The sequence below is a fragment of the Ahaetulla prasina genome, chromosome 2, assembly GCF_028640845.1.
Source record: "Ahaetulla prasina isolate Xishuangbanna chromosome 2, ASM2864084v1, whole genome shotgun sequence".
Classification (NCBI taxonomy): domain Eukaryota; kingdom Metazoa; phylum Chordata; class Lepidosauria; order Squamata; family Colubridae; genus Ahaetulla; species Ahaetulla prasina.
In genome coordinates, this window is record NC_080540.1 from 151531140 (window position 1) to 151553948 (window position 22809).

Sequence of the window (22809 nt, forward strand, 5' to 3'; positions counted from 1 at the left end):
TTAGAGAGCATGATGGCTGATGGCTGAATCACTGTTCATGGTGCTTGAGCTTCCCCACTGACTTTCCTAGCCAGCCCCTCTGCAAAACGTCCCTGTTTGTCCCATGTTCATGTGCGCTGGTTGTGAGCTTCTAGAAGCCATCCCTCTGGAGGGAAGTAGCCTGAACTAGAAGAAGGAGAAGGAAAACAAATACCTCCTGTTCTGTACTTAGAACAACCAAGTAGGGTCTGAGGCTTGGTCAGCAATAACTTGTTTATTGATGAAAGTTCACAACAACAACAACTGCAACGAACGAACTTAGAGAAATCCTGACAGAACAACTACTCCCTTCGTGTGACAGCTGCTTAACTAAAACTGGCTGTCATGTCGGGGAACCAATCAGAACAAACCCTGTCTCCCGCTCTTTTAGCTAGCCACGCCTCAACCAATCAGCGGCGGCTAGCAACAGGCCTGCTTTCCTCGGGTCGTATTCCCAAAGACATAACACCTCCCTTTTGACTTCACCCATCAAACTTGTGTTGTACTTGTCCATTAACACAGTGAGCTTAATTTCTGGAATCTAAAATTCCTTAGATGCCTCCTGCCTCACCCAAATCAGCAAAAGCAGGGCCTGTAGTTCTATTTTCAGGAAACATTTTTTTTTCTTTTTGTATTGACTCCTCTGCCACAAAATCGAATTTTCCCCTAGCACATATCAATGAACATTACATATCAAGGGATGATGGGGGAAGGAATTAATTGTCATTTGCAAGGAGCCATATTGACAAGAACAATTGACAGTGATGGACAACCTGGGTTTCCAGGAAGACTTGCCTTCTGTTATTGATCGTTTCACTGACATTTTCTTCCGGTTCCCATTTTTCAATGTGCTGTGTCAGGCAGCATCTGGAACCCTAAAGTCTAGTATGGTCTAGTATAGTGCTGCTCCTTTGCGTTCTTTCCTTGCTGATTTTATTTCAAGGATCCATAACACTTTTGTTTCCTGTGTTAGACTCCATTCTCAATTCGTCCTATAAAGCTCTTTCTTGCCCTTAAGATTTACGTGAAGTTTAAGGCTCAGACTAACAACTATGCTTCCGTCAAGAAATGGAGTCGGACTTAATCTGACAGCCTGGTTTTCTGACAGTTTTGAATGTTCTTTGAGCCAAGTCTATTCAGAGGCTTTGCAAACATTTGTGAACTACACTCTAATGGCCATCATTTTCGTGCTACCTCTATTATATATTCATTTAACAATTCCACCTGAGGATTTGTTGTTTTACTGCATTCTTGATGGTGTGGGAAAGGGAGAGCTGTGCCCACAAATTCAAACAAATTAGATGCACCCCACCCCCATGTTGCTGCAACACCCATGCAAGCCACTTGTTATTAATTGTTGTCATTCGGTCTATCTCCTGAAAGGCATTTAGACAATTACAGGTTGTCCTTAACTTACAACAGTTCATTTGGTGACCATTCAAAGTTACAACAGCACTGAAAAAAGTGACTTATGACTGTTTTTCATACTTAGGACCATTGCAATATCCTCATGGTCACGTGATCAAAATTCAGACACTTGGCAATTGATTCATATTTATGATGGTCAAAGCCAACATAGTTCTAGGCAGCATAAACAGAGGGATAGAATCAAGATCACGTGAAGGGTTAATATCACTTTATAATGCCTTGGTAAGGCCACACTTGGAATACTGCATTCAGCTTTGGTTGCCTTAATGTAGAAAAGATGTTGAGACTCTAGAAAGAGTGCAGAGAAGAGCAATAAAGATGATTAGGGAACTGGAGGCTAAAACATCTGAAGAACGGTTGCAGGAATTGGGTACATCTAGTCTGGTGAAAAGGACTAGGAGAGACATGATACCAGTATTCCAATATCTGCCACAAAGAAGAGGGAGTCAAGCTATTCTCCAAAGTACCTGAAGGCAGGACAAGAAGCAATGGGTGGAAACTAATCAAGAAGAGAAGCAACTTAGAACTAAGGAGAAATTTCCTGAAGTGGGAACAATTAATCAGTGGAACAACTTACCTCCAGAAATCCAGAAATTGTAAATGCTCCAACACTGGAGATTTTTAAGTAGAGATTGGATAACCATTTGCCTGAAGTGGTGTAGGCTTTCCTGCCTAAGCAGAGGGTTGGACTAGAAGACCTCCAAGGTCCCTTCCAACTCTGTTATTCTATTCTATTCTATTCTATTCTATTCTATTCTATTCTATTCTATTCTATTCTATTCTATTCTATTCTATTCTAGTCTAGTCTTTTGCGACCTTCTAAGAAGCAAAGTCAATGGGGAAGGTGACTTAACAACCATGTTACTAACTTAATGACTGTGATTCAATTAACAACTGTGGCAAGAAAAGTAATAACTTGGGGCAAAATTCACTTAACAAATATCTCACTCATCAACGGAAATGTTGGGCTCAATTGTGGTCATAAGCCGAGGACTACCTATATATGATTTTTAGCTGCAGCTAGAAAATATGCGTATCTGAGCAGAAAAGACCACACCTCACAATCTCCGTGCATCAAATTAAAGGTGGGATTCATCATAGACATTTCCTCACCCCCAGGAGTAAAGCATCTTTTAATACCTGCATTAAAAGCAGTTATTTTATTTTATTTTATTTTATTTTATTTTATTTTTTTGCTTACTTACTTACTTATTTACTTACTTACCTACTTACTTATCAAACTTTTTTTTTTTTATTCAAAAAGTTTTACAAAAAAATTTTTTCCCCCTTTCCCCCCAACCCCTCTCCCTTCACAAACCCCCTCCCCCCTCCCCCTCTGGCTTCCTGGAACAAACACAAGGTATAGTTAAAAATAAAACAAACATATGCTAAAAAATTTTTTTCCCAAAACTATTTACCAATTCTCCCTCTCTAGCTCTGACTTTCTCCTTACATAACCAAATCCTTCAAAAAATTAACAATAAACAGTAATAAAATATATAAATCAGTAGAACAAATTAATCCTAAAATATTTAAAACCAGCTAAAGCATAAAAATCCAATCCAATTCAGAGAATATCTCCCTTATAGCTTCTATAACCATATAACCATATAATTTCCCCCCCAAGTCTTTCTTACATAAGATCTTTCAAGAATATTCTATTTAAAATTCAATACAACAAATTATAAAATTTATAAAATTTCAATAGAGAAAATTACAATATTATTTAATTAATTACAATATCTATTCAACTTTAGTCCTTCCTCATCAAAATCCAGTATATCCAAATATCTAGTCTCTTATAATCACAAATTGTCTTTCAGGGACACTAATATTTTTGTCTATTAATATTTTAAAAACCTTGTTTCAAAATAATACTTTTGTCTCTTGCCATTTTTTGGTGCATTAATCTCTGTCTTTCCTTCGTTGCTCCTTTTAAAAGTCAATCACAATATTTCCTAGTAATTCCTTATGTCCAGAAATCCAAAAATTACTGCCGTATATTCCATCAGTCCAAAAAGAGAACTCTTGGGAAACATTAAGCTTGTGAGTCTTTTCCATTTGAGGGACAATCTCCTGTAGCACAAATTCAGGCAGCTCATCCAAACTATTTAAAGAAAACTTCTTTAGATCACCTTGTTTCTTCACGATCAAATCTTCATATTTATCCACTTTTATTTGTATGTCCTCTATTCCATTTTCCGAATAATTGCACTGGTTAATTTGCTCCAAACTCTCATCCAAAACGTCCCCATTTTTTATCAATTCGTATTTTTGAATAATTAAATACATACTTTCTGTATAGTCCTGTATAAAGTCACGAATCCATTCTTCTGAAAGAACCTCCATAACAAAATTCCTGCTGAGAATCCCCTTGTAAAGTACTTAAACAGCGTAATATTACTTATCAAACTTATATGGCTGCCAAACTTATATTACTCTGGTTGGCGTACAACAAACCAGTAGATAAATAAGACAATCATTAGCAAGTATTGTATTAATCATAACATGATTAGTATCATAGTAATCATAACATTAGTATTATAAGCCACTCCTGGCTGTTTTCGTTCAATACAATTCCACCAGTGGACTTTGCATCCTTGAGCTGGGGAGTTTAAGCTGGAGCCTGTGTCATCATCAAGTGCTTTGTAAAAATGGACAGTTCTATCAAACATTGCAAGCTGTTAATTTTTCTCAGGGAAGTGTATTTTTTTTTAAAGGGGAAAGGAGAAATCTGGGGATATTAAAGCATTTAATTGACGAATTATGTGCCATCAAGTCAGTGTTGACTCTTGCCAACTACATTCTCTGAGGACATAGACTGTCTAGCCTGTAGGCAAATCTGACTAATTGGACTGTTAATGGGTGCTTCTGAATGGAACAGTGGTTTCATCATTTGTGCAACATGTTCTCCCCTGACGCAAGTGATCCTGTCTGCCGCTGCCTCCTCCTGCTTCACTGGGAGAATGTGGTCAGAGGGCATCTTGTACATCCGTTTATTCTTTTTCTGATATGGCTATTACTAGCATGTCAAAATTATCTTTGACTTGTTAACATATAAGAAAGATTGTCTTGATTTGGCCTTTCTTCTCTTGGCCACTTGTTAAGCTAATGACGTGTCCTATTTGAAGGTTGAACAAAGGGGCTTAGGAGACAGAGTTTAGATTTTCAGAAACAGAGACATTTTTTTTAATGCCTCTGATTGATAATGCTGGTCTGTGAGTATAATGAAAATTATTGCTTTCAGAAATGGAGGAATAAAAAAATAGATTAACTATTTCTTCATTCCAGGAACCTTTGAGAGTCTTGCGCTCAGCCAAATCTTAGTCCTCTTCCACATTTGAACTAAGATTGTAAATAATGTTGACACAAACACCAGTCACATTTATTCTTCACTCCCTCTGCCCCCCTTTTTAAAAATCATCTTGCCTTAAAACTCAAAAGCATGCTCATACATACATACATACATACATACATACATACATTTCCAATTCTGAAGAGGCCTAATAAAAGTATTGTTGGAAGTTGGTGTTCATAAAAATTATTTAGTTCTCCTTTCCCCTTCTTTCATTCCTAGCAAATGTTAAATGGCAAAAGTATTCTTAGATATTTTGATGATTGCAAAGTCTCCTGGAATCTTCAGAATCCTTAATCTGTTGTGTGATTTTTCTTTAACTTCTGCTGATACTAATAATGTATACAGGAACCTGAGTAGCTTACTAGTAGGCTCTGCATAATAAAATCTGGCAGACATTTGATCTTATGTAGGACTTACGATATATGCCTTTGGCAAAGGAATTAGTGCAGAAAAAATGAGCAAAACACTTCAGCATTACAATAAACTCTAATCAAATAATTGACTTATATGAGGGAAATGGACTTTAAGTAAAATCATGTTTATGAAACAAAGCTCTCAACAAATGATTTGAGACATCCCCCCCATTAAATTGCATAGATCAATTATGTCATAAAGTTCTTTGGGGATTATTAATGATATTAGAAAATTCAAAACTGGAAGGGTCATTTTTTTTGAAATAGAACTTTCCTGTATGTGAGCTGTTGACTTCCAAAAAGCAGAACCGATGTGGACATCATCTTTACTTCTGCTTCCTTAAACCTCCAATGCTTTCTATACTTTCATTGGCTTTATTTAAATTGATTTGGTTGATGTATATTGGAATATTAAAATATCATAAGGCTTAAATTGTAATACAGGGAAATGGTCAAATTGAATGGGTTCCACAGCATCTTTTTTGGTAGATCACCAAAATGGCACCCATAGCTTCTAATAGCAATGTGAGAAGTATGTGAGAATGTGAGAATGGCAGAAACCTCGTGAGATGTTAGTTCTCTCGTGGATCTAATGACATGTTTATTTGATCTATCTAATTGCAAACACATCATCCTGCAAGTAACTTGGTTTGTACTATAAGGGCGTTCTAGGTAAGAACCAGCACCCTGAATTGAACCTAGAACTTCACTGGAAATTAGAATTAGGGCAGCGCTGGTTTGAAATTCTTTATAAGATTTTCTTCCTGTCCTGCATTTATATCACAGTTTTCTAGCTGCCATCGTTAGTTTCTACAAGGTCATCTCTGTGCTTCCCTACAAATTGTGAGGTGACCAAAATGTGAGTGACTGTAAGGACAGCTTTCTGGTCTAGGAGGAGGCATAACTGGCACCCAAGTCCCTGTGGCACTTGCTCTTTGACCAAACCCTGCAAGGACACCTCCCAAATGGTATATTTGGTCTGTTTGGGGCAGTGTAATCAGGGGTGGGCTGCTGGGGGTTTGCAGGGGTTCGGGGGAACCTCTAGCTAAGATTCTGTGCAGTTTGGAAAAAATCTCACTCCTGGCTGGCCCTGCCCCGCCCACCCCACCCCTCCCAGGAGTCCTCACGCGGCCCGTTTTGAATGCAGGTAAATGCAGGGCGTGCACAGAGGCTTGGGGAGGGCGAAAAACAAGCCTACTGGAAGTTTGGGAAGGGTTTCCAGAGCCTGGGAACACCATTTTCACCCTCCGGGAGGCCCGTGGAAAACCTCCAGAGCCTGAGGACGGCAAAAACACTACCGTTGTGCAGGAGGATGACTAGGCCATGGCCACCATGGTCACGCCCACCCAGCAACTGGGCAGAGAACCCCTTGCTAAAATTGTTGAAGCTCACCTCTGAGCGTAACCCTATTCAGAAACAAAAATGGGAATGCCCCAGATCTAAACACTGGGTCTTATCAGGGTTAAGTAACAACTTGTTCTCCTCATTCAGACCCTTCTTCTTGAACCCTTGTGCTCATAACCATCTGGAAATCATTTCTATGGGGTCCAAATTAGGGTTGTTCAATTTTTTAATAAGCTTCCTTGATGTTTCTAGCAGGCACACATATGTGGGAGGTGTGATGATGGAGCAAAATGGAAATGCCTATCCCATCAAGAGTCTATTAGGTGTTCTGCTGAGGGAAAAACTGATGAAAAAGAACCCGTGATGAATCGGAATAGCCTCACCTTGACAGGCTGAGCGATGAAATAGCACAAATTTGCTTCTTATATGCAAAAAGTCCTCAGAGGGAAATGGTGCAGCAGCCTCATTTTCTGAAGGGGTGGGGGCTGCAGGGAGAAAGAGAGAATGAAGAACACATCCTTGTAATTTACTCCTAGAAGAAAGAAGAAAGAAAGGAGAAGTGATGAAATATGTAAGTCCTTTAAATTACAAATGGGAGATGGGGGGCTGGTACTGTTAAGCTTATTAAATTTTGGAAGGAAAAAAAAATAAAAGTAAAAATCCCCACACAGCAATCCTGTTCAGGACCTTGGAATCTCAGTTGGCTTCCTCCAAATTCCTTTCTAAATGATAAACCTTTGTCCCTGAAATATCATCCTTTTATGTTTAATTTGCTTCATTTAGCCCTGTGAAGGCCTACCTATTTTTTTCTATATCTCTGAAGGTTAATAATTTACTTCCCTCATCTTTGAGAGAGTCTTCATTTATTTCAGTATCCCAAAGGAAAATATATGAAACCAACAAGCAACAAACCAAACCAACATTTTAATTTTATTTATTTATTTATTTTGTCAATCATATATAAGATAACAGGTAAAAGTATAAACATAATTTGTATACATGAAAAGAATAAGTAAAAGGGAACATTAGGACAGGGACGGTAGGCATGCAGGTGGACATATGCACGCCCTTACAGACCTATTAGGAATGGGGTGAGGTCAACAGTAGACAGTTTAAGCTTAAAGTTTTGGGGGTTGTAGTAGTACATTCCAGGCATTGACCACTCTGTTACTGAAATCATATTTTCTGCAATTGAGTTTGGAGCTGTTTACCTTGAGTTTGTATCTATTATTTGCTTGTGTATTGTTGTGGTTGAAGCTGAAGTAGTCATTGACAGGTATGACACTGTGGTAGATAATTTTATGTATTATGCTTAGGTCAGACTGAAGTCGGCATAGTTTTAAGTTTTCTAAGCCCAAAATTTGGAGTCTGGTGGCATAAGGTATTTTATTAAGAGGAGGAGTGGAGGACTCTTCTCGTAAAATATCTCTGAACTCTTTCGATTGTATTTATGTCCGATATGCAGTGCGAGTTCCAGACAGATGAGCTGTACTCAAGAATTGGTCTAGTAAATGTTTTCTATGCTCTAGTTAGTAGTACAATATTACCAGAAAAGAAGATATACAAGATTAGGTTAACAACTCTTAATGCCTTTTAAAGAATGGGCTTTGTGGGCACAGTGGGCTCTAGCACTAGATCTTTAGAAATGAGTACTCCAGAGAAACCGGAAGCTTCGTGGCGATACTGGTTGGGAAATAGCGAAGCTCTGATGAGCTTTGCAAAAACCCAACCAGACAAACTGCTGTCAGGGGGTCTTCAGACCGGAACCATCTTGGAGGGATGGGGGAGAGAGAGAGGCGCCCTGGAAGACCAAGAGGAACAGGCAAGTTCCTTGATAGATTGGAGGCAGCTCTTTGACCTGGCGGCAGTGGCGGTGGCCATTGAAATGGCCACTACAAGCTGGGGCAGCTGGGCTAAGATTTGAGCAGGAGTACTGATTGAACGGAGTATTGTTACCAGGTGAGTGATTGGCCAACTCACAGGTAAGAAGGAAACATTTTTAAAGCTTGAAAGAAGTCCCAACCCAAAATTAGTGGCTAATTGGCACGTGGGAATTCAAAGTGAAGGAAAACAAAAAACAAAGAGGAACTTTAAGATCAAAGCCCTAAAAGGAAAACTTTCCATCTGGATTTAAAATTGGACTTGGAAGAAATTAAAAATAATAAAAGAAAAAGAAAACTAAAAGCATTTTTTAACAACAAAAGGATTTAATTGAAGAAGAGGAAGTAATTATCTTTGTGGATTAACAATTGACATTTTGTTGCTGGGGGATTTGTGAATTGGAAAGAGACATCTGCTGCTGGAAAGAAAGTATTGCATTACTTAGACCACCGTGGGAAACTACTGGAGGAGTATTTGTTTAAACAGCTGGAGCATGATTTCAAAAAGAAGTGGAAAGAATAAAGACTCAAACGGAAAGGTTTAAATGAACATTTGAATTGGACGTTATTTGGAAAGAAAAAAAGAAAAAAAAGACATTATATGGACTTGAATTTGAATTATACATAAGCTAAAATAATAAATTCAAAAATCCTTTTTCTTTAAATTGATAACATGGAGAGTTGGGAGCATGAATATGAGGAACTAAGGGAGATGTTTCAAAAGGTGTGAGAAGCGTTTAAGGGAAATAAGGAAGTGGCAGACTGGTTAGAATGTAAAAAAAAGAAAAAGAAAATATGAGTGAGAAGCAAGGGGAACAAGAATACAATGTTGAAATAATTGAAGATAAAAACATAGATGATTACACTGGGATTGACAGTGACAGAATAAAAATGGATAGGAAGAAGTATCTCTCAAAAAAGAAGAGAGAAGAAGGAAATGGGAAAAGATTGAGGGGGAAATTAAAAGAGTAAAAATTAGAGAAAAGAGGCAGAAAGGAAGATACAAGAAAAAGAGGAAGAGGAAGACAAGAGAATGGGAGAAAAGGAGGAAAACATTAAGAAATGGAATTTTGGAGAGACTGAAAGAAAATGGTTAAAAGGGGAAGAAAAATGGATAGCAGAAAGGAAATTAAAACATCAATAGGTTGATTTAAGGGAAGGATATTAGTAGTAGAAATTATATGTAAGAAGTAAATTAGAAGAAATATATAGATTATTGTAAAAGGGAAGTAATCAAGGCTGGAATGAAGTGTATGTAAGAAGCAAAAAAAGAAGAAATATATTGTTTAATGTAAAATGGAGAAGTAGATGAAATGTGAAAGATAAAATGGATTATATTTTTTGTTGTCTGAGGATGCATGGATTGGAGAGAACTATAGTGGATGCTAAAAAAAATGTTTTAAATATTGAAAGAAATTAATTGAAATTAAGATATAAAACTGAAAAGTTAGCAAATGATATAAGTAAGGATGAAATGAAATATATGCAAGAAGTAAAAAAGGAAGAAGTATACTGTTTAAGAAAAATAGACCACCAGATGAAAAGTGAAAGATAGAATGGTTTATAGGTGAAAATAATTGAAAGTGAGATATAAAATTGAATAAAATTAAAATGTTAGTAAATGATGTATGCTAATGAAAGAAAAATAATTATTGAACTGGGAATAAGAATTTAAAGAAAATAAGAGGTGGAAGGTTGAATTAACTAAAAGGTTGTAAGGTAAAAATGGAATAAGTTGAAATACATTGTTAATAATTAAAAATATATGAGGGGAATTCTGAGAAATAATAAATGGAAGAAAAACCGGGGTTGTCTGGACACCTTAGTGGAAAATACTGAATTGAAAATGAATACAGCAATAGAGAGAGATAAGAAGGAGTAGAGAGATGGAAGAAAGGGAGAAGGAGAGAGAGAGGGAAAGAAGAAAAGGAAGAGGGGAGGAAGAAAGGGAGGAGAAATAAGAGTAGGAGAGAAGCTTAAATAGGGAGGAAGAAAGGAGGAGGGGGAGAAAGGAAGGGGAAGTAGAGAAGGAGTAGGAGAGGAGGGAAGAAAATAGGAAGGATAAAAGAAGGGAGGGAGAGGAAAGAGAAAGAGAAGAAAGATTGCTGTAAAACAAAAAAAGATGAAATGGAAGAAAGGCAACCCTGAACAAGTTATATATATATCAGTAAAAATGGAGAAATTAGAACTTGAGAGCGAAAGAAGATGTGGTTTATATAAACAAGCATAGAAATATTAAGATATAATTAAAAATATGGAAAAACAACCTTTTGGCAGAAATTGTAACTAACTAAAATGTATTTGGATATGTTAAGCTGTATAAGATATGATATGGCCAATACTCTGTTCATAAAATATGTGGATGTGTGTGAAGAAAAAAAAATCAATAAAAATTGATTTTAAAAAAAAGAAAAGAAATGAGTACTCCAAGGTAAAAAAAAAACATGTTTGAAGGATTCAGGGCTGGCTTGAAATGCAAAGCCAAACAGATATCTTACAAGTGGAAAATTGTTCCTTATCACTACTTCTACTGGTTGTTTATTCACTTAAAAGAAAAGAGAAAAGAGGTGGGAGCGCTGGAAGAACAGCATTCCTATTTCTGGGAAATGGGTTTAGGCCTATCCAGAAAGCCACTTGTTCAGATTTTCAAAAAGATCATTAGTTGACTTCATTCTGGAATGTCCCTTTGGGGCAATATGGTTAAAAGAGAGTAAGATGTTGGAAGATCATAGGCTATTCATTCTTGTGGATTTAGGATGAAATTCTTTGTTGGAAAACAGGAATAGAATAGAATAGAATAGAATAGAATAGAATAGAATAGAATAGAATTTTTATTGGCCAAGTGTGATTGGACACACAAGGAATTTGTCTTGGTGCATATGCTCTCAGTGTACATAAAAGAAAAGATACGTTCATCAAGGTACAGCATTTACAACACAATTGATGATCAATATATCAATATAAATCATAAGGATTGCCAGCAACAAGTTATAGTCATACAGTCATAAGTGGAAAGAGATTGGTGATGGGAACTATGAGAAGATTAATAGTAGTGCAGATTCAGTAAATAGTCTGACAGTGTTGATGGAATTATTTGTTTAGCAGAGTGATGGCCTTCGGGAAAAAACTGTTCTTGTGTCTAGTTGTTCTGGTGTGCAGTGCTCTATAGCGTCGTTTTGAGGGTAGGAGTTGAAACAGTTTTGTTCTGTTTCCCTTCCCCCAATACTCCCAGCAAAGAGTCCGTCAGAGGCCTTCCTTTTTTTTTCCCTTTTATTTACATAGATACATGTCCTGGCCACGTCTACCCACGGGCCTGCCAAGTTTCTGGAGATAACGAGGAAATTATAGATAAGGCCAGAATTACTCACGAATATATTCTTCCCTCCATTGAAATAGTTAGCTCGCGCCAATTCATTAGCTCGCGCCAACTCATTACTTTGTCCAAGACAAAAAACCAGGAAGTCCCGCCTCCTATTTATAGTCTCTGCAGATGTCACTGCATGACAATTATGACTTGGCTTTGTCCCAACTCTTCCGCTGCTGCGCACGGCGATCGCCTCGTGACCTTGCATCGCTCCAAAACTGTTCTTGGGGCGTTGCCAAATCAGAAGGAGGCTCCATGGAATCAGGCTGTGCGGCCCCTCCCATGCCTTTGAGTGGGTGCCAGGGAGGGAAAGGGCTCAAGAGAAGCAGGGCTGGCCAGGTCTTCTCCCTCACTTTCTGAATCATCCGAGTCCAGGAGTCCGGGTCCAGGAACCTGGGTCACAACACTATCCCTCACCGCAGGGCCCTTCCCCCGGGGCTGACGATCGGGATGCGGTCGGGCTGGGTTCTGCTCATGGAAGGCCTGCACCAGGTCAGGGGCATGAACGTCGGAGGCATCTACCCAGGAGAAATCAGTCCCGTATCCCTTCCACGCGATCAAATATTGGAAACGACCCTTCAGCCAGCGGGAGTCTCATACGCTGTGGACTTCGTATTCCTCCGATCCGTCCTCGGCGACAGTGACGGGTGCTGTTGGGCACCGAAGGGGACTCGGTGTGGCCTCAGGAACCAGAAGGGACCGGTGAAAAACGGGGTGGATCCGCATGGATCGTGGCAGGGTCAGTCGGTAGGCTACCGGGTTGATGACTGCCTCGACAGGGAACGGGCCGATGAATCGGTGGTCCAACTTCTTTACCGGGCGGTCGGACGGGAGGTGTTTGGTGGAGAGCCACACCGGTCTCCAACTGCCAGCGGGGCGTTGCCGTCGGGAGCGGTCGGCGGACCGTTGTAATCCTCCTTTGCCCGATTCAGCTGCTGACGTACCAACTGTTGGACCGCATGCAATTCCGTCAGGAAGGTCTGCGTTCGGGAACAGGAGAGTCCGGTGGTGCCAGAGGAAGAGCCGCGGATGGTACCCACATTGGCAAAGAACGGGTCATCTGAGTAGAGGTGTGCTGAGAGTTGTTAAAAGCAAACTCCGCCAGGGACAGGTAGTCGGCCCAGTTGTCCTGTTGCTGGTTGATGAAGCAACGGAGATACTGTTCCAGTATACCGATGACCTTCTCTGTACCCCGCCGGTCTCCGGATGGTGCGATGACGACAGACACACCTGCACCTCCAACGCGGCCATCAGGCTCTTCCAGAAGCGGGCTGTGAACTGAACTCCGGTCCGAAACCACCCTGTCCGGTAGACCATGGAGGCGGAAGATGTGCTGCAGAAAGAGACGGGCTGTTTTTGCGGCTGTGGGCAGTCCGCGGCATGGGATGAAGTGTGCCATCTTGGTGAGCATGTCCACCACCACCAGCACCGTGGTGAACCCAGAGGACAGTGGCAGGTCTGTCAGGAAGTCCATAGAGATCGCCCCCCAGGGTCTGTCGGGTGTCGGCAAGGGCTGGAGGAGCCCGGGCGGGGCCCCCGTGGCGACCTTGGCTTGCCGGCACGGTACGCAGGATGTCACATAGGCATGTATATCATGCCGCACTCGGGGCCACCAAAAGGTCCGTGTCACCAGGTGGAGGGTCTTGAAGAACCCAAAATGTCCTGCTGCAGGGTTGTCGTGGCACTGGGTCATGACGAGGGCTCGGAGTGGTCCTGTGGGCACATATAATCGCCCCCGAAACTTGAGTAAGTCCTCCTCCAAGGTCCAAGGAGACGTGGGCCCACCTCCGCTCTCCTTTGCTGCGACCAGGCGTCCTGGCGCTGCGCCTCGCACCTGGGCCCGCAAGTCCACTGGCTCCGTGCTGCGGCCAAGGCTTCTGCCGGCAGCACTGTCCGTGGAGGAAGGGGGTCCTTGGCGCAGAGGTACTCTGGCTTGCGGGACAGGGCATCCGCCCTCCGGTTGTGACCGCTGGGAATGTACGTCACGCGGAAGTTGAACCGGCAAAACAACGACCACCGGATCTGCCGCTGGTTCAACTTCCGAGCTGTGGTGAGGTGCTCGAGATTCCGATGGTCCGTTCGACCTCCACCTGATGTCGGGCCCCTCCAGATGGTGTCGCCAAGCCTCGAATGCAGCCTTGATAGCCAGCAACTCTTTTCCCAGATAGTGTAGTTGCGCTCGGAAGGATTGAGTTTCCGGGAGTAGTAAGCGCGGGAAAAAGTGTGCCACCATTCGTCGGAGCCTGTAGCAGCACCGCTCCCAGAGCCACATTGGACGCGTCTGTTTCCACCACAAAAGGCCGGAGCGGGTCGGGATGCCTCAGGACGGGTTCCGTGACGAAGGCTTTCTTGAGGGCTGTGAATGCTTCTTGCTGCGGGGGACCCCACCGGAACGCAACCTTCTTCCTGAGGAGCTGGGTAAGTGGAGCTGTCAGTGTGGCAAGCCGGGATGAAGGTCCGGTAGTAGTTGGCGGCCCAGCAGGCGCTGAACATCCTTCACCCGACGAGGGCTTCCCAGCTACACAAAGCTTCTACTTTACATGGGTCCATGGCTATGCCCTCGGGCGAGATGATATGCCGAGGAATTCTATGGAAGTCCGGAAGAAGACACATTTCTCCAGCCGCATTGAGTTGTTGCTCCATAGCGTTGCAGAACCAGACCGACGTGTCGAAGGTGGCTTTCCTGGACCGGGAGTAAATCAGGATGTCGTCAGGTAGATAACCACGAACCGATCCAACATGTCTCGGAACACGTCGTTCATGAAGTGCTGGAAAACGGCGGAGCGTTGGTCAACCCAAATGGCATGACAGTGTATTCGTAGTGTCCGTATCGGTGCCGAATGCCGTCTTCCATTCGCCTCCTTCTCGCATCCGCACCAGGTTGTAGGCCCCGGAGATCGAGCTTGGTGAAGATCGTGGCCTCGCAACCTCTCCAGTAGCTCCGGGATGAGCGGCGGGGGTAGCGATTCCGCACCGTAATGGCGTTTAGCCGGCGGTAATCACAGCATAGGCGCAAGTCCCCTGTCTTCTTCTTCACAAGAGGACCGGGGCCGAGAGGGACTTTGAAGGCGGATGAACCCTCGGGCCAGGTTTTTGTCCAGGAAGTCCCTGAGGGCCAACTCGGGCTCCGACATGGAATACAGGCGTCCCACAGGCAGTGGTGCGTTGGGCAGAAGGTCCACGGGCAATCGTAGGGCCGATCGCGGGTAGTCGGTCCGCCTCCTTCTCGCTGAACACGCCGGGCGAAGTCCGTCAGCTCAGGAGGCAAGGTGATGGCAGCGGTGGGGCGTTCTGGCGGCACAGGTGTGGCGGATGTGATCGACGCACTGCAGACTCGGGAAAGAGATGGTGTTCCGCGACCAGGCCACCTGAGGATCGTGGGTCCGAAGCCAGGCCATCCCAAGGACCACAGGAAAATGAAGGTCCGCCGTGACATAAAACTGGATCGCCTCCTCATGGTCCCCAATAGCCAGGCGCAAAGGCTGGGTGGCAAATTTAATGGGGCCGGACACCAGTTCTCGCCCATCAATTGTCTCTACCCGCATCGGAGGGTCCACCGGAACCACGGGGACCGCAAACTGGGTCACAAAGGCCTGATCCATAAAGTTTGTTGTGGCCCCTGAGTCCACCAGCGCATGCGCCTGGAGCCCGTCCGACTGGTTCCCCAACCATATCCGTGTGTCCAGAATCAGATGCCGAGGGGGCCCAGAGTCTACTTCCGCAACGTCCAGTGGGGGCTTAGTACGTGCCCGACCTAGGGTTTCCCCGAGGTCGGGCCTGCTCCGTTTCCCGATTGGTCACGCTGTGATTCGGGGACCGGCGTGCGTGCCCCACTTTCTGGGGCAAGAAGCAGCGGTGGCGGGCCCCCCACAGTACAGGCACAATCCCCCTTGGCGCCTCCGGTTCCGCTCCTGGGCTGTCAGGCGAGGTCTGGCCGCTCCCAACTCCATGGGCTCTTCCGCAGCGGTTACAAAACGTGGGGCGACCCTGGGTGCTGGTGGTGCAGGAAGTGGGGGTGCAGATGTCGACGGAGGGTCCCGGGGGGTGCGACGGGACGGTCGCCGTTGCAGACGGGCATCGAGGCGAAGACAAAGGGCACCAAGTTGTCGAGGGTCCGCGCGCCTCCACGCTGGCCAGCTCGTCTTGCAATTCCTCTGAGAGTCCCTCCTGAACGCGCCCACCAGCGCTGCATCATTCCAGTCAGAGTCCTGGCACAAAAGACGAAATTCGGCGATGTACTCCTGCAGGGGCGTTTCCTTGACTGAGTTCCTTAAGGCGCCTGGTTGCCGTCAGCATTCGAACGGGTCCTCATACATGGTGCGAGGTGCTGCCAAAACGCTGTTGGTCCGCCAGCAGGGGCTGTCCTGGAGCAAGAGGCGTGGCCCATCGAGCAGCCGAGCCGGAAAGAAGGTTAATCACGAAGGCCACCTTAGCCCGGTCGTCTGGGAAATCCTCTGGCCTCATAGCCATGTAGAGCTGGCACTGTCCCAAGAAGGTCGGGAACATCTCAGGCTGCCCAGAAAACTTATCCGCACGGTTATCGGGCACTGCGGCGAGGAGGAGGAGTGGGAGGATGGGGGCTGCAGGCACATTCCTGGCAGCAAGTTGGCCTGCCAAGTGAGCCACTTGCTGCTGGAGCTGTTGATTAGCTGCTTGTAGCTGCTCTAACTGCTGCTGTACCTGCTGCTGATCCATCTTTGGTGGAAGATGTTTTAGTCAGGTCTTGGACAAAATGTTCTGTTTCCTTCCCCAATACTCCCAGCAAAGAGTCCGTCAGAGGCCTTCCTTTTTCCTTTTATTTACATAGATACATGTCCTGGCCACGTCTACCCACGGGCCTGCCAAGTTTCTGGAGATAACGAGGAAATTATAGATAAGGCCAGAATTACTCACGAATATATTCTTCCTCCATTGAAATAGTTAGCTCGCCAATTCATTAGCTCGCCAACTCATTACTTTGTCCAAGACAAAAAACCAGGAAGTCCCGCCTCCTATTTATAGTCTCTGCAGATGTCACTGCATGACAATTATGACTTGGCTTTGTCCCAACTCTTCCGCTGCTGCGCACGGCGATTACGTCTACGTGACCTTGCATCGCTCCAAAACTGTTCTTGGGGCGTTGCCAAATCAGAAGGAGGCTCCATGGAATCAGGCTGTGCCGGCCCCTCCCCATCCCTTTGAGTGGGTGCCAGGGAGGGAAAGGGCTCAAGAGAAGCAGGGCTGGCCAGGTCTTCTCCCTCACTTTCTGAATCATCCGAGTCCAGGAGTCAGGGTCCAGGAACCTGGGTCACAACAAGTTTATGTCCAGGATGCGAGGGATCTGCAAATATTTTCACGGCCCTCTTCTTGATTCGTGCAGTATACAGGTCCTCAATGGAAGGCAGGTTGGTAGCAATTATTTTTTCTGCAGTTCTAATTATCCTCTGAAGTCTGTGTTTTTCTTGTTGGGTTGCAGAACCGAACCAGACAGTTATAGAGGTGCAAATGACAGACTCAATAATTCCTCTGTAGAATTGGATCAGCAGCTCCTTGGGCAGTTTGAGCTTACTGAGTTGGCGCAGAAAGAACATTCTTTGTTGTCCTTTTTTAATGATGTTTTTGATGTTAGCTGTCCATTTGAGATCTTGTGATATGATAGAACCCAGAAATTTGAAGGTTTCTACTGTTGATACTGTGTTGTCAAGTATTGTGAGAGGTGGAAGTATGGAAGGGTTTTTCCTAAAGTCTACCACCATTTCTACGGTTTTGAGTGTGTTCAGTTCCAGATTGTTTTGGTTGCACCACAAGGCTAGTCGTTCGACCTCTCGTCTATATGTGGATTCGTCATTGTCTCGAATGAGACCAATCACTGTTGTGTCATCTGCAAACTTCAGTAGCTTAACATATGGATCATTGGAGATGCAGTCATTGGTATACAGAGAGAAGAGAAGTGGGGAGAGCACACAGCCTTAGGGGGCCCCTGTGCTAATTGTACAGGTATTTGATGTGATCTTGCTTAGCTTCACCTGCTGCTTCCTGTTTGTTAGGAAGCTTGTGATCCACTTACAAGCCTGTTCCGGTACCTGTAGCTGGTTTAGCTTAGTTAGAAGAATGTCTGGAATGATGGTATTGAATGCTGAACTAAAGTCTACAAAAAGGACCCTTGCATAGGTCTTTGGAGACTCAAGATGTTGTAGGATGTAGTGCAGAGCCATATTAACAGCATCATCTGTTGATCTATTTGCTCTGTATGCAAATCACAAGGGGTCTAACAGCGGATCCGTGATGGATTTCAGGTAGGAAAGCACTAGCCTTTCAAAGGTTTTCATGACTACAGATGTTAAAGCAACTGGTCTGTAGTCATTCAGTTCCTTGATGGTGGGCTTCTTCGGCACTGGGATGATGGTAGAGCGTTTGAAGCAAGAAGGAACATAACACATCTCTAGTGATTTATTGAAAATATGGGTGAAGATGGGGGCCAATTGGTCAGCACAGACTTTTAAGCAAGAAGGAGTTATCTTGTCTGGGCCTGGAGCTTTTCCTGGCTTTTGTCTGACCCTTGCAGATTCAACTTGGATGAAATCCAGTCTTCTGAATCAAAGTTCAAATGGATTCCTAAAAGCCTACACCAAAAGCACAATATAGGGTAAGATTCGTCAGTCATTTTTAAAATACATTTTAAATAGAGATGATCAACGGAGGGTGGAGAGGTAGCTAAAACAGGCAGGTAGGCAGACAGACTGATGGGTTTATATGCCTATTTTGAACACTTTCCCAGACTCTGCACTTGTGTATCAACACACAGCTACTCCCACTGGAAATGGTATGTACCACTTACATCAGGGGTGTCACACTTGATTTCATTGAGAGCCACATCAGAGTTGTATTTGACCTTGGGAGTGGGGACAGGGTGGATGTGGCCAGCTCAACGTCAGTTGTGTCGGGGGCGCCTGTCGTGGTCCAAGCACTCTGCCAGCGAAAATGGGCTCCCAAGCTCTGTTTTTGGATGCTCCAGCCTCCTTCAACCCCCTGCCAGCAAAAAACAGAGCCTAGGAGGCAGCCCTCCCGAACTCCCCAGCTCCCCATCCTTTTCTGGAAGAGCATTCAAACCCAGCTCTGCCAGTTAGCCTGGGGTCTTGACGGAGTGCTCAGTGTTGGAGGTGGTGGATTGACTGAGAAGATACTACCATTGTATCTTGCCTTGTTTGCTTCTTGTCTTTGTGTTTTGTTTCATATCTATGATTTTAATTGTCAGTTGACAAGGCCACTTTTCAGACTGAGATGGGTAGCATATAAATTGAATACATAAGAAATAAAATTAATTAATAAAAAATAAAATCCCCACAGTCCACCATTTCTTATTTTGCAATTCTGAACAAATTGCTATCAATTGTAGACTAAGTAACTATATTATCATCCAAAGAAATAACAGTCTTTTTTTCTTTTTTTTAGAATTTTTTTAGAATTTTCTTTTCTTCTTTTGACTGTATTTAGACAGTAAGTTGGACAGATCATTGGAAAAGTTTTCAACTATTTGTCTGTATGTGTGTGCGCACACTTATTACTGGCTTATGTTGTGAAGGAAATTTAGTTCTAAAAGATAAGAGATAACAATAATGAGAGGGAAGAGAAAGAGGAGTAACAACCACCACCACCACAACAACAACTGGAGCATCACCACTGGCATTGACAAAAATCTCCATTGGTCAATTGCAAAAGGTAGCTTTATTCCGAGCAGCTTACATCCTAGACGATACCTCTGACACTATCAGACATCTACATTTGCTTATCACAAGTCCTTGGGAAGGACTCAATAGGTCTAATAAAAATGTCAATTTAGACTGAACATCTGGCTGACCGCAACGAATAATAATATCTTACAATGTTAATTGGATAATTTCTAGGTTCCTGGCTGGAACTCAAATTTTGAAGAAAAATAGTCAAATATATAGTTTTTTTTGTTGTTCTTCATTCTGTGTCATTCCTTAATGAATAAAACCCTCCTCCTCTTTATATACAGTATTTCCTTTCTCCTAGAAGGCACTCACTGGCTATGTTTCTCTCTTCGTAATTTCATTGACTTTTGTTTTTCTTTGCCACCTCCATTTCCTAAACTTGCAATGTAACTTAAAATGAATGTGGCAGGTCTGTTCATTGTGTCCAGCAAGCATAACCATTGTTTTTCAATTTCTCTCATTGTGTACATACTTTCAGCTGAAGTAAGAATATCAGAAACTGCAAAGGAGGATACAATTCAGCCCTGGGAATAGGATGCTGGTCTGAGCTAACTTTAAACTTTTTACATGTTTATAATCCATAGGAATAGAGGAGGACACTGTTCCCAGATTACATATTAGCAGGACCAGTGATACTTTTACACTATTTTAATCTGTAGCGTGCTGTCACGAGATAACGGAATAAGTTGATAGCTGAAATAGCACTAGTCTTTTGTAACTTTTCTGTCCTTTTGCCAGATTTTGATTTGGCAAGCTGCAAGAAGAGGTGATGAGCAGATAAAGCAAAAAGACATCTGTTTAGGGACAGCTGGCTAACTGATGGAATCTTTGTGCTTTTGCAAAACACATCTCTTTTCAATAATTTATCCATTTGCGTGTTTCACAGCCTCCTCTAGCTCAAGGACATTAGTGAATAGATTTGGGTTAGTCAAATCACTCAGCTTGTATAATGGCATGCTGATACAGTTTAGTTAGCTAAAGTATGAATTTAATCTAAAAGTCTCCAGTTCGGATTGTGCTCTGCAGCCACAATGAGTTCTTTGTTGGATCTTGGACAATTCACTGAGAACAACAGTCTTCTTATCTGCGATGTGGGAGTAATAACACTCGCTTCCATTAAATGCTGAATTCTTTTACAAGGACCATTGTACGGATTGCTCAGGTGATCAATATATTAAGTTTATCAATGTAGACAGTTTGGTCCTAGTAATTAAGGCGCCAGGCTATAAAGCAAGAAGCATGAAAGCCTGCTGGGTGACTTTGGGACATTCTTTCTCAGCCCAACCCAGCTCACAGGGTTGTCGTTGAGAAGGAGGAAGGTGTGTTGGATATATTTGGTGCTTTGGAATTATTTGTAAAAATAAGGTGGGATATAAACACACAAATAAAAATAAAAAAGGCCTTGTGAGACAAGTGAAGTCAATTTAGAGTAACTCACATGTTTACTGTGGCTTGTTACCAGAGCTTTACATATGAGATTGGTGCAATGCCATTTCTATTCTATTCTATTCTATTCTATTCTGTTCTGTTCTGTTCTGTTCTGTTCTGTTCTGTTCTGTTCGGTTCGGTTCTATTCCGTTCCATTCCGTTCCATTCCATTCCATTCCATTCCAACGGCAAAGGCACGCGGAACGCTGTTACCTTCCCACCAAAGTTGCTCCCTATTTTTTCTACTTGCATTTTTTACGTGCTTTTGAAACTGCTAGGTTAGCAGAAGCTGGGACAAGTAACGGGAGCTCACCCCGTTACATGGCAGCACTAGGGATGCGAATCGCTGAGCTGCCGACCTTTCGATCGACAAGCTCAACGTCCTAGCCCCTGAGCCACCACGTCCCTTTTGATAGCTTATTAGGGGCTTCCAAAAAACAGAGAATACCTAATACTTTTAACTAGATAGATAATATGATCACCTGTATTTAATGCTTGTCCTGTTCTCTAATACTGAAAATATTCAGTTCAGCAGCCGGCTTGGGATGGTGGTCCAAAGATCACCCTTAAAGGCTTTGCAGATGCCTGCCATGTCATTCATTCTTCTTCCAAGAATATAGCTCCACCCAGCCAAGAATGTAGCTCCACCTGGACTAGATGGTCTACCCCAGTGAGGGGAACGGTAATGAGCATATATGGGTGTCAGGTGAAGGGTAAAGCCTGCTCCAATGAAGAAGAGGGGAAGACTTCATCCAGACAATTAAGATAGGAACTAAGTATATGGAGATGTGACTGATCTATCTCTTTGATATTCAATAGCAATGGTAATAGCACTTAGATTTATATACCACCCAATGTAGTTTACAGCATTTTCTGGGTAGTTTACAGTGTCAGCATATTGCCCCCAACAAACTGGGCTCTCATTTTACCGACCTCAGAAGGATGGAAGGCTGAGTCAACCTTGAGTCCCGTCAGGATTGAACTCCAGGCTGTGGGCAGAGTTTTTGCCTGCAATTCTGCATTGTAACCATTGCACTACCAGGTTTCCATTCAAACCATACAATTAGCCTTCAGCTTGGATCCTAGCAGGCTACGTACTATATAATACCGTAGACAACTTGGTGCTTGTGTAACAATAGCTGTTTTCAGTTTTTTTAAAGGGGACTATAGCCATTATCTGGGCTAGGCCAGGCATAATTCTGGGAACTTCATGGATAGATCTATCTGGGTTGTTTATTTTTTACCTGCAAGGGTTACAACACAGAGTCACGTCAGCCCCAACAGATGAACATATAGTATTTATATATCTATGTGCAGTGGTGGGATTCAGCCAGTTCGCACCACTTCGGGAGAACCCGTTGTTAACTTTCTGAGCAGTTTGGCAAACTGGTTGTTGGAAGAAGTCATTAGGGCAGAGAACCGGTTGTTAAATCACTAGAATCCCACCACTGTCTATGTGTGAGACAAGATGGGGACCTTTTTCAGAAGTTGTCCCAGCTGTGTAGAATCCTGTCCCTTCAGAAGTTCAACAGATGTCCTTGACCCTGAGATGTAAGGAATTTCTCCTTCTGAAATCTCTACCCCCAACAAGGAACTCAGGAAATCAGAAACATCACCCTGATTCCTCTGTAACCTCCTGCTGTTCTCGACACGAGAAAGGATAAAAATGAGACACGCTGGGGAAAACGAGTTAACCTCGCAATGTTATGTACAGTCTGGGTTGTGTTTTTTTTGTTTATTTTGGTGATAATGGAACTGAGACAAGAAAAGGTTAGGTTAAATGTAGTTTGTTTCATTTCTGTCTGTTTGGGAGAATGCCATGCTAAAGATGGTAAACAAAAGCAGATGACCCCAATGGCAA